At 37.5% G+C, this 17977-nt stretch overlaps 1 long non-coding RNA gene across 1 annotated transcript in view; it reads right to left on the reverse strand.

Moving 5' to 3' along the window:
- The window catches only part of LOC120323522, a 52609-nt gene that overhangs the window by 22253 nt on the left and 12379 nt on the right, over positions 1 to 17977 (reverse strand). Inside the window, exon 2 of the long non-coding RNA XR_005564045.1 lies at positions 7547 to 7613. This is a non-coding gene — a long non-coding RNA (uncharacterized LOC120323522). The remainder of the gene's footprint in view (positions 1 to 7546; positions 7614 to 17977) is intronic.

Genomic DNA, 17977 nt, shown 5'->3' on the forward strand with positions numbered 1-17977 from the left:
TGTTGAGAGCAGAAGCAGATATTCCTGGATCAACAAGTGAGTTTCAGTCTGTATCCAGAAGCATGTTCCTCTCTACAGCAATTCACATGAGCTCCCAGGAAATCAGAGGGTGAACACTGAGCATATCATAGATGTAAGGTTTTTCAGTGGCATTGGTCATGGTTTAAAGCAGATCCAGATGCCTGTCAGTCAGTAGTTAAAGGGAACCATATAACCTCTTTCCTGGAAACAGATAAGGTACTTGGATAGTAACAGCTCAGTATACAGAAGCAACTAAAGGAAGAGATTAAAAAAAAAAAAAAAAGAGAAAAACAAAGGCAGTCTAAAACAAGTGGTAACATAACTTTTAATTTTTTTTTTTTTTACTGACAGTTTTAAAAATCACTTAAAATCCACATAAAAGTACAGTATGTGGGATTCAAATAAACACAAGTGGCCTACTAATGCACTAACGTGTGTGTAATTATTTTAAAATCTGGTTGCACAACAATGAACTCTGCTTTTCATCTTAATCTCGTGGAGGAGAAGAGATTTCTGTGGTCTTGGTAAAATGCAATCCACGCCAGGCTTGGACTAGTCTGGCCACCCAGGTTTGCCTTTTCATATATCTGATAGATGTGTTTTGACAAGTTATATTAAGTACAAAGCAGGCCACCAGAGCAGCATGTGGAGTTGATATAGACAGAGACAGAAAGGCAAATAACAGTATGAACACACTTTTGTAGGCAATATTTGCCATAACTGAGTATCCCCCCATACATCATATTACCACACTTAATGAAAAAAAAAGTCATGTAAGAAACGGGACCTAAAGCCTTTCAAAAGGCAATATTTATGCATATTTTACAGTCTTTGCATCTTCCTTATCTATGTCAGGTTTGTTTTATTTTTTTATTCTTTTTTTTAAGAACTAATTCATTAGCCTTGGTGTATCTTTCATTTTTCACTGGTTCAATTAAGGGGAATGGCAGAGCTTCCATTCCCACTCCATCCTTCACCTTCTATTAATACCACTCTGTATTTCATTTAGTCACTTTGAAAACTGGTGCAGAAACTTCATAAGGGGAAAAAAAATGCTGGCACATGCACACCTGAACTGATTGCCCTTTTCTTTCACAACCATCTTGAGTACATCACCGTCATCCTCTAGAGCTCTCCTAAACAAGTTTTGGCAAAAGCAAAAACAAACACTATTTTACAACATCTTTGGATGCACTTCCAAAATGCAGAACTAATTAATCAGTAGTCTCTGAGAGACTCAGCTAAATGTGGCTGCCTCTTTGACACTGATCTCTGCTTTGATGTGAATATAGAAAGCATGTGAGCAAACCCCCTAAAAGAGGTAATGGGTTTCAATTATTTATTTGTTTGGAAGACAGGGGAGTGGAAGGTTAGCAATAAGTACACAGCTAATCCTGCTTAGGCCCTCCCAGCTGTGAGGGTGTTTTACTCCCTGCTTCCTTACACTACATCTGTACAGGATGCAGTAGGATGCATTTCTTAGGCTGTCATTGTGCCAAGTTCTGTACAAAGCAGAATATACTTAAAGGACATGTATACCGTCAAGCCTCATATAAAGACTGTTATTTTTAATTATTCATTATCAACACTAGAGAGCTGCTAGCTCAACATATAGGCCTTTCCCCCTGCTACATTTAACTGTCATTGGTTTTCAAGTCAAGAGTGTGTATTCTAAGCGTTAGCTAGTCATTAGCATCATATTCTCCAGACACAATATAATCATTCTAATAATTGATTGTAGTGAAGGTAGTCACTTGTATCCCATACAATTCTCAGCCATGACCTTTGTCCTCTGCAGTTTATTATGCACAGAGAAACATCTTGATGTTATAATCTATCTTCCTCACAAATTTACATCAAAGGGCAACAAGCTACATATTGCTCCTTCAAAACACACCACTTGTATGTTGCTGTAAAAGCACCTGCTTTTTCTGAAAAGCATGTTATTAGCAAATGTGAAATTAAAAAAAAACACTAAGTGAAAGCCTTTCTCATAGAGACTATGAATGTATGGAGAGAGAAAATACACACAGGATTTTTCTTTAGAAATAAAACCTGTTAAATTAAAGTGGAAAGACTTTTGTGTCACAAACAAAAGGGATATATTGATAGCAGACTGATTAAGAGAAACTGCCTGTAGAAATAAAAGAAATCTACAACACTTATATGATAGGCACCTTAGGTAAAATGCCTGTTTTCCTTGTTGACTGGACCAATTTAAAATCATTTCATGTTCTTAAATCATTTATAAGTTGTACTGTTTTTCTTTCCCCCTACACAGACCTGTCTAGTGCAATATATAGATAGCGAGACCTGGAAGTTTTCAAGAAGTCTATTTATAAAAGTTTTAAACCTGATTTGCCGTACAAATTCTCTAAGCCTAAATATAGTTCCTCAAAGGCGCAAATGAAAAGGGACAAAAAGAAGTCACTGAAATATTTATAAAGATAAGAAGAAAAAAAAAATCCATGGTAAACAGCAGCTAACCCTATTCCCATCCTCTCCTGCCTCAAGCCTGAAGCTCAAAACCCATCTCATATTTGACCTCTGGAAGATAAAATGGGATTCTTTGTATTGCTTGATAGATTAGATCCATGTACAGTATTCTTATTACAATGGTGATTAAGCCCTTATTTATATAAAATAAATCAATATCTTAAAAATCTCGGGAGCTTACTCTCATCTGTAACATACAGGTACATTTTTCACCAACTTTAAATAAGAAAAGGGGTTGCAGGAGTGTTGGAAGATCTCAGAGAGGAGAACTAGGTACTTGATCCATCTCTTTTCTTATCAGAAGGCGGCATAAACTCTATAAAAATCTTCATCAACCAATTGAGTCACACTACAAGGAGAAAGAAGAGGAATTAATCAGTCACTGTTTCCAGTTCAGTTTAATTCTGATACTAGGATCTCACCTTAATTTGATGGACATTGAAGTATGTAAGATGGGATAGCCATGTTTGAGCCAGGATGAACAACTTTCCTATAAAATAGGAGACAAGCCAGGAAAACTGATGAAGTTTTCTCCAACAGAATGGAAGGGAATGTGAAATACTGATATGATCAAAGTATTCATTTACTGTGTCTCATATTACATCCCTAATCAAAGATCACTGCAGCTTTTGTACACGCACAAAGCCTTAACAAGTTTGTAAGGTGTAAGATTTCTACCTTCTAAGGTGATCATTAGACACTAACGGAGAAACTTTCTTTCTCCTGAGGATACTCAGCACTATCAGTTATTTTTTAAAGTTGTCATTCAAACAAGACTATTCGTAACTATTTATAATCTGTTTTTCCAGTAGTAATGACTAGATTTCTTTTTACTTTGTTCTTGCAAAAGAGAAATGCTTCTAATAGATATTATACACAACAACAATGCTTTAAAAGAGAAGTGAAAAGCTTAGTGAACTCAGTGAGTTGTAAGAGTCTTCTTTACTATAGTTTTTGAAGGAGTGGATATGTCTTCCTATTAATAAAATATATAAAAATAAATGGTATGAAGAAGATCAGCATTTTGCAGATAAAGTAGCATTGTGCCTAGTATGGGGTCAATTTGCAGCATGGATCTTAAAACACTTGGGTTAATATTCTGTCTGAGGTATTCTAAAGTATTTTGTATTTTTCTGCTCATAGTAAAACTTTTGGAAATGTGATCAATGGACACTGTGCAAGAGCCTGGTCTCCATCTCTATTTCATTAGCTCTTACTCAGTTAGATGGAATCTTTGACAGTTCTTTAGTCCTTGGTCACTGAAGAGACCTCTAAGACACAGTCAGTTTTCTAGACCTGACAATAGAACTAATTCTAAATCTTCTTCTATACCCCTAGAGTCTCCTTTCTCCTGTGGGAGTTCCATATCAGGAAGTATATTTCCGAATTCCATTTCAAGGAGCTGTTTTCATTTCTTTTTAAGTGAAGGTCTTGTCAGCTTCACCAACTCACTGATCCATGTTTCTCACCTAGAAAATGAATGCAGCACATTGCACATTTCCCTGTGTGACAAGGGTTGGGCTTTGTTAACTGGTAAGTAGGTTATTATTTAGATCTGACGAATGATTAAGCATTCTGTAACAATGTAAAGAAATTTGGCCTGTGTGGTCCAGCTGCTAGCTGAATTCGATTGCTTCTACTTGAGCTTGATACGTGGAATATTTAGTAGTCTCCAGCATAAAAATCTTTGTTCAGGCAGGAAATGTAAATATTTTCCTACTCTTTAGAAGAGGAAAAGGTCAAGTTTTACTAAATTGCCCATATCACATTTTCAATATTATAAATTTATCAAAAGCTGAAATTTCTGTTATAAAAGGAATATTCATCTATCCACAATAAATATATTTAGTAAGTGACTGTCTAGCATAATAATCCTCTTACTTTTTACTTTTGTCACAGTGTATAGTGTTTCACAGTGTGAACAGCAATAATGGTCATGTGTTCATATGAGTAGATTCACTTTGGCAAGTCTTGTTAGTTGACAGGTATGTAATACACTTGCCTTGCGGCTTTGGGACCAGGTTTCAACTACAGCCTTCACTGAAGTGACTGAAAATCATTCAGATCTCATAACTGCATCAAGTGACAAGTAATGTGAATTCAGTCAGTATGTGTATAGGACCTGATGTACACTAGCCAGTCAAAAATGCTTCCCTTTATTCAGTTGCACTGCTATCTCTGACCATCAGAAAGAAGACACTTAAGGCAAGGGATTAAGGCCAGCAACACAAATCTATCTTTCTAAATATATTCATATCTTTCCAACAAGACACTTATGTGCCCAGCAGCTGTTTCCTTAGCTTTTGGACTCACTGTCCACTAAAGTCCCTCACATATACAATAAGGGCACTGTACTAATTGTCAACATTAACTGCCAAAAGCAGCAATTCTATCAAGTTGATGTTGACTCAGACATGGACTTGTCCTGATTGGGTTACTCTTTAACGCTGCTGGACACCTCTCACTGTAATGTTTTCACTGCTTACCAAAGAGTGTCAAATGTTGGCATCTCATTCATGCTTGTCATTGCCATGATATCACACATTATCCTCTAAGAGGAAACAAGATTTCACCTTATTATATCACATACGAGGAACATGTCAGTCATATGAACTCATGGACAAAAAAGGAAAATGGAATTTATGTCCAACAGCTAAATGTCCCAGCTTTATCCACTATAAAATAAACTTATTAAGAATAAAAATATGGCTGCTAGACACTTCGAGAGATACAGCTGGTTTACGACATTTTTTTATCCATAGGCACAATGTACAGCATGTGCAAGTATGGTTATTTTATTATAAGCCTCTCAAAACCCACTTTGTTCTACAAAATATTTTCTTATACGTGAGAAAGTATCATACAGATGGAGTATGATACACTGAGAAAAGAAACTACTGTATTTTCACTTCCTGGCTTGGTTAGTGGCAGGGATGGGGCATATTGCTCCTATTTGTAACATGGTCATACCAACAGTGGCAGAGGATACTGAAGGGCATGGAAAGAGAGCTCTCATTACATCAGCAAAGAAGGAAGCTGTGGGAAAGGAAGAAGGAGTAATTTGACTGTTCTCAGACTTTTATACTCCTCTCCTTCTCCACCTTAAAGCTTCCTTACTCGGATGGTATATTCCTCTTTTTAACTCACATCTGACCTCTGCAGTTTTCAAGCCTTTCTCAGTCCTGCCACATCTATCCTCTTTCTATGTACTCCACACATTCTTTTTTTCTTTCTGAATCCTTCAAGATGTTTTCTTCCCTTCCTCTACCCCAACAGTCTTTGAGTTTACTGAATCCCAAGGAAACATGAGATCAGGTCATTACTGCTCTGCCCCAAGGCTTTCCACTTTATCCCATAGTATGTCAGTGTTCTCTGCGCTGTTTGCAGCTCCTCCCAATTAATTTTCATATGATGATGTCAGTTACATACTGGAAGTAGCTACAACACTTGAGAGGATGCTATTTTTATTCCCCTTTAGCTTTTGGGTTGTCTCCTCTACATACAAAATCACAATTACAGTTCTTCCTTGACAAATATTTCTTAATAAAAAACCTAAAAAATCTGTTTATAAAATAAATCGCCTAGTGAAGATTACTGAATTGTTGAGGTTGGTATCATGGACATTACTGTTAGTAACATGACTACCATATCCTTTGGACTAAATCAAGATAAACAAGATTTTCTTCAGATAAAGCTGTACAGAAGAGGAAAAACCATGATTTTCAAGTAAAAATACACTGTAGCACAGTCACCCACTTTCCCTCCTGTGTCATTCAAGCCATAATTTTGGGAAACTGTAGGATGTATATTCCTCGTGCTGATAGCTTGCATGTAAGCATATGAGAATCGTGCGTGTGTTCATGCACAATTGCTACCTGTAAAAAGTCCATTTTAATTTATTTATAAGAGTCCTGTGTCTTTTTTTGCTCTAAAATCACTGCAGTGATCATTACAGAAACATTCTATGCTTCCAAAAGTCAGTAATGTTAATGAACATCTGAAATTAGTTGTCTAGAACCTTACCAGCAAAAGTCAGGGGAGCTCACTCAAAGCCAGTGACAATACTTACAGCAGCTGAAGATTTGGGGTTTGGACCAGTGTAACAATCTTGTTCCTTCAAGCTAACTACTATGTAAACAAACACAATAAATATGAATAATATTCATAGCAGTATGAACAGAAACACACCATAATTTTAAATGTTGAATTATAACTAAGTAGGCAGGTAGAAAGCACTAGATATTTATGTGTCTCGGGTAACCTGCATAGAAGTTTGTGTCCGTATTTAAACTGTGAAGAGCATGAATTTCTAATTTGTATTATTTCTACAACATACAGAACTGAACTCATACTGTTGGTGGCATCTGCTTTGAAGCTTCTTTATCAGACTTTTCTGTGTAGCAGCTTGTCCATAAAAGATCCTCTACATACAAGTTTGAGTAGTACAACTCTACTTCATAACTTGAAAGCTACTTTTTAGAGCAATTAATTTGGCTAAATGTCTTGTGAGCTATCTTCAAAAGTTCAACATACATTCAAATGTTAGAACAAATATACTGTGACTTGTCATGGCATCTGCATTAGTAAACAGTGTTTGAGAGAGGCCTTTGATTCTGTTGGTGGGTGAAATCCAGAAAAAGGTGCAAAGAAAATGTAACTTGGGACATTTCTTTGTTCTTTTTCTTTTACATTTCTGACATTATAAATCAATAATAGAATAATTGTATAGATCAAGCATAGATTTATACATGAAAGTTTCCCAAAGATTTAATGTCCATTTTTTTACCAGAAGTCCATTTCAATAATAGGCCACTTAAAAAAAATGGCTACCACTTAAATCAAGAATCAATTAGAAACATTAATAAGAAAAAGCCCTGTTAACTTCCATTAGACCCTAAATGAGCTTTTTAATCTCCATTAATCATGCAGTTAGTCATTGTTTTTATCAAGATTGTAAAAAACAGGGATTTTAATTCCTTTCAAATAAATTAAAAATTACCTTTGTTGACAAACTACAAGCAAAACTTACCTACTGAATGAGGCAGGGAATAGAATTCACGTGTTCAGTCACTTCTTGTTCATGGACTGTTCGTACACTGGTGGAAACCAGAGTAAGATAATTGGTAATTAGTGCAACATCATGATATGTGATGAAGACTCAAATCACAAAGGTGTTCAAAAAGTCCTGGCTCAAGACTGGGGTCTAAGGAATGTAGAAAATTACCTTACAGTTTCACAGAAAGATTTTAATTTTCATAAGAGATAGCTAAAGCATTGGGAAATGTATGATGCCTTCCCAACTATGCCCTATACCCTTTCCAGAAATAATCATAGAATCAGAATGATTTGGGTTGGGGTTGGGGTTGGAAGAGAACTTAAAGATCATCAAAACCTTAATGGATCTGTGAACTCATCAGAAACAACTTGCACTAGCTGTTGTACAGTGGTTGCTGCCCATAGACCTCAGAGGTAGGGAGAAGGTTGCTCAAATTTTAGGCAGCTTAAGAAACCCTACCAAAACCTTCCTGTTTTGGGAGTGATGTCACCTATCCTAATCCTATTTTCTTTTAAGTGTTGCTATTTATGGCTGACATTATTTGCATTAACAAGATAAATAAAAAAATAGAGAACTGTGATGGGTATAGTAGGCAAGGAATTGAACCTTTTTTAACACTTCCTGCATTCATTTTCTGTGTTTGATAGAAGATCTGTATCACCCACTGTGACACTGGCAGGCTGAGATGTAGGTAGGTGGGAATGAAAATACCTTGTGGGATTTTTGGGCTTGGGCAGCACAAATGGTCATAGTACTTCTCTGTGTTAAGATTCTATGCAGGAAACAACTCAAATTTTAGCTTAAAGTCCAGTTTTTTTACAATACTCACCTAAGATTGGCCTTTAAGGTCCACCCTGAATTAACACCTGCAGCAGTTCACAGCAAAATAACTAGTTAGCCCCGACATGAAAATTTTCACTTAAAAAAGCAGGGGGTGAACCTTCCCTCTGGATCAAATGTTCATACGCTCATGAAAGTATCAGGCATTTTCTTCTTGCTTGGTTTACAAATATTCTCCCTCTCACACACAAAAGAATGGGTACATTGCACAACCACATCACAGGGAGCCTGGGGGCAGCAGTGCCATGCGTTCAAGAATTACCTAGGGGTTCTTCAAGACAGGCCACTGGAGGCGGAGGTGACACAATGAATTTGGAGAAAGTGGAGGAGTGCTGGCTGAATAGATTCTTATGCATTCTCTGTATTTAAAATACCCACGTATTGGCATTGACATGAGCTTCAGAGGCAGAAGGGTTGAGATGCAACATGGCATTCATAACGAAGGCTGATAGAAGCAAAGTGGGAACAATACTAAATGGGACATCATTAAATATTATTATGAGAGAAAGTTATATTTACTTTCAAGAAAAAAAAATCGTAAGAACTGTATTTCAAAGACTGACATTTCATTGCTTGGCACATTCCAGCAATGACTGAGAACTGAACAAAGACATTGCAGTCTAAGATCAGGGAGCAGAATATTACATTTCACTTTTTAATGTGTGAGTGAGTTTAGTGTGGGCTGAAGGTAGGAGCTGGTAAAGCAAGGAGGTGCTATGCAACCTTCAGTCAAACACACTGTTTCTGAGCTGCCAGAGACCTTCTCAGGTGCTCCTGATCTCTTTGGCAAAGAACATGGATAGGTGCAGCTGTGTGCAGAAAGGACCAGTTTATTCCTCTGGGGTGCTTACTCTAGCCAGAACAGAGATCTTTGCATAAGAAATGAAATCTCCTAACAGTAAAAATGTGAGCCATCTAGACCCTTTTGTATTTTTTAGAGTTTATAAGCTCACAAAAGATTTCCAGGCTTAATCTTTCAGCCATAGTTAAGACTTGAGGGCAAGGGGGGAAGTTGTGCTAAATATAGCAAAACAAAGAGAGTTTCACTCTTCTGGAAGCAGTATGAAATTACGAAAATCCCTGCAATGACTCCAGGTTCTCCATAGTGTATGTAACACAGCAGTTTTTGGAACAGAGATATGTTGATAGAAGTATTGCTACACAAGTGCTAAGCCATTCAGTGACTAACCACAAACCTAGAGCTGATTTGCCACAAAACACTAGAGCTACCCACTGTCTACATTTATTCAAACACAGTTGATTTGTACTACAGTCTTCCTTAAGTTTCCTCCAATTTCTTCCTACTGGAAACACAATCACCACCTAACACTTGAAGCCCAGTCTGACCAATTCCTACCTTCCCTTCCGTTCTATTCCTATTATGTCCTTTGGTTAAGTTTTCCCAGGTGAAGGCAATTGGTCTTCCAATAGCTGTCCTTGTTCATTTAAGGTTTTGAATAGCATCTGTACCTCAAGCTAGACAGTGTGGCTATGAATATGGCATTCTCAAAATATTTTTCAAGGTTTTGCTAAGGTAATAGTTTTCCTTCCTTACGATATGTTGTGCTTTACTAACAGTAGGGCCTTCTTAATCCATCTTGTTGCAGCTGTTTCACCCTTCAGTAGCCTGAAGGGTGGAAAAAACACATATAACCACTTTTTTATACGCCTTGTTGGTGTTATTTACCACACTCCAGTGTGTTGCGATGTTTTCTTGTGACTGCTTGGCTTCAGCAAGCTGGGTGTTATCAAGTATGTTCAATATTCCCTGTGCTGAGTTTTTGTGATTTAAATGCTAATTTAATGAGTTCTGTATGAAACAGAGGTTGCCTGGCACCCGGGTAATCCTTTACCAGTAAGGTGCTAGGATCTCTCTTCCCTTTGTATCAGTCTCATTAGCCTAAATAGAAGATTTATGTTACTTTTCAGTAGTGGGCCAGCTATTTTCATCTTCTACTGAGGACAACTGAGTGTTCAGTGGTTTGCTAACTGTGCATCAATACTCTGGAAACGCCATCCTATCTTACAGAAACATCACCAGTTTGGAACAGGACACTGTTCAGTCTAATTTGGTAGCAGTTTTCTGTGCTCCTTTCTTCACAGTGATTCCATCCATTCTTAACTTGCTCTCAGCTGCAGCTCTTTGTACTTGTGCAAGGAGTGGGTGGGGACAAAATGCTACCTGGGTGGGATGGTATGAATTCATATGAACTTTCCATTGAGGTAAAAAAAAGGGCAAGCAAGGAGGAAAAGTAAATGCCTCTTTCTTGGGAAAAGACCCTGGGAAACTAAAACCAGGGGAGCCATACAGTAAGAGCTATTGGCCCTGGGAAAGGCTGGTATTGAGTTTTTCAGCTCTATCTCCAGAAATCTTTTGAAAGCAATATCTGAAAATGAGGCAGTTCATATAAAATGTCAGAAAATCAGAGTTATGATGCTGTGGAAACAAAATGGGGGTCTTTATTGCAAACCTCTGCTCTTAGTGTGATAGTGTCAAGAAAATAACTACTCATAGAGGTCCAATTTAAATGTTTTCTTTTTACACTTGTATTTTATTTTGTACCTTACACAGCTCAGTCTTCTACAATTCATCTGAAATACATATTTGAGTTTCCCTGTTAGTTACTGCCCTTCAATGTGAGGTATTTGCACTGACTGCAGTATGCATCCAGCTTAGGTGAATGTCCTTTTGGAATTATCCTTACTGTCCAAATAGGCAACTGCACCCAAAAGCTGCATGCCAAATAGAGCTTAACATAAAAAGGCAATTATTCGCAGTTTTGTACTCCCCTGATTTTATGTTGCCAAAAGTAATGAAGTAATGCAGCCCAGCTGGCTGGTTCTGGTGAAGAAGGTCTTGCACTTGGAAAGTACCAACTTTTGAGTCTCCTTAGGAACAACAGCTCCATGACAGCTGCTTGGAATGTAAGATTCAATTCTTATTCAATGAAAGATGAAATCTTTTTAAATTAAATCTTACATAGATTTTCATTCCCCATTTGCTCAAATCCAAGTAATTTTTTTATCATTATTTAGGGCATAAAAGGACATAAAAATCTGCCCTTCTTTCCTGCTCCTTCTCTCTTCTCTCTGCCTGTCTTATGGAGAAAAAAATTGACAGACAAAAATAGTATCTAAAAAGGGAGACTTGATTGAAAAGTCACTTTAAAAAAGAATCTTTATCCATTTACAAAAGATCATTTTTGATAATCTGCAAAGGAAACTATGGTGACCACCTATTTTTACCCTCTAAAGTAAAACTCTTTTACCTCCAGTTCCAGCACAGGGCTGTGCCCAAATTGTTTAGCCTACTAACAGATTCAGCAATTCACGATGAGTTTTTGCTAAGGGTATTTTTCTTTCTCAATCATCAATTATTTCCTATTTTCCTGCCAAAATAAAAAAGTCAAATGCATTGTAAAACAAAAATGTCAGACATTCTTGCTTAGACTGACCTTTGACAAGCAATATGTTTGTTCTGGTTTTTTGTGAGACAAAGTTTGAGAGAAGTGGGTACTTGACTAGGGCTTATGTAAATGTCTGGTGAAGTCAAACAGCATTGTTCTTGCACACTTGCACTTACCCGAGACTCTTAAGCTCAGCAAAATAAAAATATAGTGAAAACCAATGTTAATATACAAAAGGAAGAACCGACTTTCTGTGCTCAAGATACATTGGAATGAAGAGAAAAACACCACCAGGAATCTTCCTCACCTTTCATCCCTGCCCCTCTAAACTGATGGTCTCTACAGAACTGCTGCATGCTTTGAATGGCAGAAGTACAATGTCTTATGACGTTATAATCAGGCTAGATCTCACTAATCTGGGTTATAGCTCAACTGTGAAGGCTCTTTTGAGTAAAATCATTTCTTTATTAATGAGATTCAGACCAATCTCACTGATAAAAATTACTTTAAAAGATGTCCCTTTGCTGCTATTCAAATGAATGGGAGAAAATGGTGGGTGTTTTAAGAGCTGTCTTCCTGTCATATCAGGATGGATCTCATTAGTGAAGGGAATGATTTTACCAGGAAAAAGCTTCTACAATGAGAAAACATAACCTACCACAGATGAGCAAAATTCAAGTCAATTAGGCTAAAAAAAAATTAAAAATCTCCTCAGTGCTCTCACTCAATAACAGAAGAAAGGACATTTCTCTCTCTCTTAAAAAAAAAAAAAAAAAAAAAAGAAAAAGTAAGTATATTTTTTAAGTTGAATTGGACTGGATCTCATTAATATACAAACTATTTTACTTAAAAGAACTACCAGTGTTCAACCTAGATTAATCAAATCAAATATGATTGTGGGAGGAAAGAATAACTCAAAAATGTTATATATGTATATAAAGCATTACATTTGAATCAAGAAATAGACATGAAGAGATTATAATCCACAGATATTTTTTAAGTAGCTGGCATACATTTGCCCAGGTAAACTTTTAAACCAATTCTTTGAATCTCAGCTACATGCAGTCAGCCAAAAGTGATTGACAAAAAGGCAATACAAATAGTATAAGACCACATAGATCCTACAACAGTCTTATTATCCTCTTACTTGGATGATTAGCAGGAAAGGCTATGAGAGCTATAGACCTTTTAGCCATTCTTGAATCCTCTTACTATCAAAAGAAAGACAGTTTCAGCTGGGTCCTGGCCTAGAGTCAATGTGGGAGTCTGTGCTTTTTTACTGTCACCCTTTATTGGGTTATGAGACTCAGTTAGAATCTTACAGTCAGGTCTCTCAATTAGCATTAGTCTGAATGCAAAAGACAGTGTTGATAAGGAAATGTCCTATGGTGAAGGAGTGAACATAGTTATCTGCATCTCTGAAGTGCCTCCAGAAAAGAGGAGAGGCTGTTCTGCAGATGTGCAGCTGAGAGTCCTATGCAGACAGGAGCAAGGAGTCTGGAATAAACCTCACACCCAGCTCAGGAAATTACCCAAGCCTGGAAATATCTATTTGAACAGAAACTAAGCATAAGAAACTGTGTCTTTCATAGACTGTGATTGCTATTGCAGTATTAGGCAGATAACAACAGTGACTGCAAGATCACAACTGTACATTTGTATAGTGTCTCTGGTTTCCTGATACAGGGTTTTTCTAACATTTTCGTGCCTTTATTCTTCTCTCATAGCGCTCCTCTATGAAGCAATACAGCCAGCTGCACATACTTATCTAAGCTGCAAACACAAACCTAGACAGGAATCAGCTTTTGATTTAAATAAATTAATTTGAATCACTGTAAGACTACACACACCTGTGCCCATGGATGGCTTTTTTTGGATTCTGGTCCTGGAACTTTTGCAGTGATTTCTCAATGATTTAATGCAGCAGCAACTCCAGAGACCTGGAAAACTTAGTATGTGAGTGTGTGTTCACCAGAACCCAACTTCTGAGAGATGTTTTAGGATTCATTTTCCCATTATCACCACATAGCAAATATTAATGTGATAAACACTCACATTTTTTTCAGTGTACTTAAAATAATTTCTGATCAGCAGATTACTGAACATACTTGAAATATAGTACAAGCTAATTGCAAGGAAAAAAAGTGGAAAAACTAGATTTTGTGTAAAGCATATTCTAATTTTTTTCGTTCAAAGACTGTCGTATTCTTTGACATATCTACAAGTTTTATTTTCAGGAAACCTGGGCATATATACCATGCTCATTTATTTACAATCACCAATTACCTCTGTAATATACTTTACAATAGCTAAGGTTGTATTTATTACATCTCTTTTACACAGAAACACACTTGCAAGCACACAAAAATACATCATCTCACACACACGTAAAAATCTATAGTGATCTTTCTTTTTAGCCCAATTTGAGGTGAGCTGGACTTCTATCATTCACATTTTTATATATTCTGAACATGTTAAAACAAATCTGTCCATGTCAAAAATGTGCATGCTACGGACTTTATCTTTCCAGATGAGAAAGCTGCTCTGGGGTCTGATTGCAGCTATCTGAAATGAAAACACTGTAGGTGTATCCCACATTAAATGTTCAGCTTGAAGCTAGCAGTTAAGCATGTCACATTATTACATGCATAATAATATGATGAGCTGAAATGACAGAATGCCAGCTTTCCACCAAAAAATTAAAGCAACAAACACTAATTTCTTCCAAGGATAGCAACTATAACTTTGCACAGTGGCTTTGGGAAGTGAAAGCATGTGCTACACAGGCAAAATGACATACCAAGGAAAATAGATGAGAACCCAGACAGCTGGGGAATGGACTTGCTTCTCTGGTGTTCTAAAGAGCAAGAAAACTCTCTGAAACACCACATCATGGTTTAGGAACACACCGAGTTTTAAATGGTGCAGCAGGTATAGAGTGTGAGTAAAAATGGCAAAGTCTGCTTAAAAAAATTAGTTTCATCTCCTTTCACTGAAATCAAATTTAACATACTCTTCATTGGGTCTTGATACTTGCTAAAGAAAAATCAGATATGTTTGACGCATTAGAAGATGACTGTTTAGGAAATCTTAGCTCCCATTCCTTCCATGGAATTTTGGATCTGTTTTACACTCACATGTAGGACCTCATAAGGTTTATCGGGACTTAAAAAGATGCACTTAATTAGGTTAATATTTTATTTATGTTACAACTTCCCCCTAGTCATGTCTAAGAGAGGTTCTGCTTACAATCTTGCCAAATACCAAAGAACAAATCAACAGAACCTAAACATACTTTCTAAAAAGATGTTATTTGGATAAAATTTACATTTGAAAGTCTAAATTTGCATTTTACTCTATCTCCCCAAATATCAGCTTATTAAAAATAAAAGTTTTCAAGATATCTTTTGGAAGCAAAACTTTTTTTTTTATTTATTTTTAGAATGCTTTAAACACTTTTACTGGTGGATGTTTTGTATCATTTTGCTCTATAACATCCTAATTTTAGTCTCACTGCGAGACATTGTTTGTAAACAAGTAATATCACAAAAGAAATACATTCGTACTAAAAGCTGAAAACAACCAGATCTCATAAAAATAATTGTCATCAATCAGAGCTCTTTCTACATCACATACATGAGTGTTAATTGGAGGCAAAAAAATCAGCATAAACCTACTCTAGTGCATAGTTGTAGTACTTAGTGCTGATTCTCAAGTGTGAATTTCAGTTGTTCTAGCCCTGCCACACTGCCCCTTGGACTTCATTCTGTGGCTACTGGATGTAATACTTTCAGATAAGGATTTACTTTCCAGAAAGAGATAGAGAATATTCCAGGGCCATTGAAATCTGAGTAAAAGAGGGTTGCAAAATATTTTTTGTATTCCTAAGAAACTACTGACACATATTAACCTCTTAGATTGTGTTCCATGTCATCTATCTATATCCATTACTTGTGCAAGTAACAAGGTAGATATGGTAGATATTGTTATAAAATAATATATTACATGATGATTTTGGCGACTCATTGGCCAAATATAAATGAGAAAACAGTGTTTTATTTTACTTACATCAAACATTAAAAAAAAAAAAGGCATTCAATGTCTTGTGTTTTTGCAACAATGAAAACATACAGTAACCTAAATTCAACAAGAAGATCAAGTATACAGCCCACATGCTACTTTATTGCTCTCAGAATAGTGCTCTTCAATATGTCAAACTACTTTGCTCTCTGCTGTGGACCCCTAGGTCACCAGGATCCCATACATCCCTGATTTAAAATTCTGAAAAACTGACATGTCTGGTTTCTGGCAAACCACAGGAAAAAGAAAGTTCCAACCTCAAGCATTTCCTTGGAAAATACTATGCCAAAGAGCGGTCTCCGACAGGAGAAGCACTGCAGTTTTCACTATCTTTTCCCTGGCACAGAAGTGTTGTCATGTAGCAGAATTCTGCACTATTCAGAGAGATATGCACTGCAATGCTCACCCTGGCTGTATTTATATCCCTGTTAGGTCATTCACAGATGTTGCCGACTCGGGGTACCCCATCCTGGGCACTGTATGTGCACTCACTGCAAAGCCAAGCCACTCCAGAGGTAAGCATAGTGCAAAGTGGTACACTGAGGAGGGACTTCCTAGCATAATATCAGATTTTCAGTCCTGGTAATGTTCCTTTACCACTCCTCCTTGCAATGCTGCTGTCTCCTATTCTTTCTCCTTTTCTGTTCAGAGGACAGTCATGGACAGTCACAGTCTCCATGGAGGCTTCTCTAACAATACCTTCCTGAACATTTAATACCCTAGGACGGGAGTTGCTTTCCTTCTCCAAGGCAATGTGTTGTGAACACTTCGGTAGTCTCTAGCCAAGATACATCAGAGCACAGTTTGCCCAGAAAAAACTTTCATCAACATGGACAGCAGTGCAAAGTCAGGAGCTTCCAGCATTTCTTTCCTCCCTGCTGTACACTGAGGGGATACTCCAGAGGGATTGCCAAAGGAAAAAAGTTTAACTGGTAAGCTGATCTCAGAGCTGCTGCCAGAGGTACTGTAATAAGACAAATGGGTACGGCTATTTTAGTCTCACTGGCTTATTCTTTCATTTGTGGCTTCTCTGATGGGTTGCTAATTTCTGCTCTGGTTTTCAACTTCTAGGAGCTCTCTAGATACAGCTCCATGCACACCTCTGCAATGGCCTCATTTGTAATGTAATCAGAGCAAGGGTAACTGCAGTGAAGTTCACACATAACAGAAATGCCTGCACCTGTTATAAATGCAAGTGAAAAAAATAACTTGGTTGACAAGAAGCTCAACGTGACCCGGCAATGTGTGTTTGCAGCTCAGAAAGCCAACCGTGTCCTGGGCTGCATCAAAAGCAGCGTGGCCAGCAGGCTGATGGAGAGGATTACATCTCTCTATTCTGCTCTGGTGAGAACCCACATGGAGGACTGCATCCAGCTCTGGGGTCCTCGGCAGAGGAAGGACATGAACCTGTGGAGCAATTCCAGAGAATGGCCATGAAGATAGAGGGATGGAGAACCTCCCTCATGAGGAAAGGCAGAGAGAGTTGGCGTTGTTCATCCTGGAGAAGAAAAAGCTCCAGGGAGACTGTATAGCACCTTCCTGTACCTAAAAGGGCCTATAAGAAAGCTGGAAAAAGACTTTTTATGAGGGCGTGTGGTGACAGGACAAGGGGGAAAGGTTTTAACTAAAAGGGGGCAGGTGCAGACTAGATATAAGGAACAAATTATTTAGTCAGAGAATGATCAGACATTGGAATAGATTGCCCAGAGAATTTGTGGATGCCTTATCCCTGGAACTGTTCAAGGTGAGGCTGGATGGGGCTTGGAGCAACTTGGTCTAGTGGAAGGTGTCCGTGCCCACAGCAGGGCGATTGGAATTAAAAGATTCTTAAGGCCCCTTCCAACCAAAACCATTCTATGATTCTATGATTCTATTAACCTAACTGGGACTGCTATACAAGTCAACGATTGCTGCCTGTGCTCAAGCATGGCTTGCAATTCAGGACCATTTCTTCTGATTTCATCCTTTTTGTATCTCAAAATATCAATTTTTCTTTGCCTGTATGCAGATTTCTTCCTGGACTCTTCTAGCTCTCTTAAACTTCTGCAAGTGTTTTGTAAATCATGCTGACTTGCAG

Source organism: Pipra filicauda, unplaced genomic scaffold (genome assembly GCF_003945595.2).
Source record: "Pipra filicauda isolate LSUMZ 115617 unplaced genomic scaffold, ASM394559v2 scaffold27_size4233163_pilon, whole genome shotgun sequence".
Lineage (NCBI taxonomy): Eukaryota > Metazoa > Chordata > Aves > Passeriformes > Pipridae > Pipra > Pipra filicauda.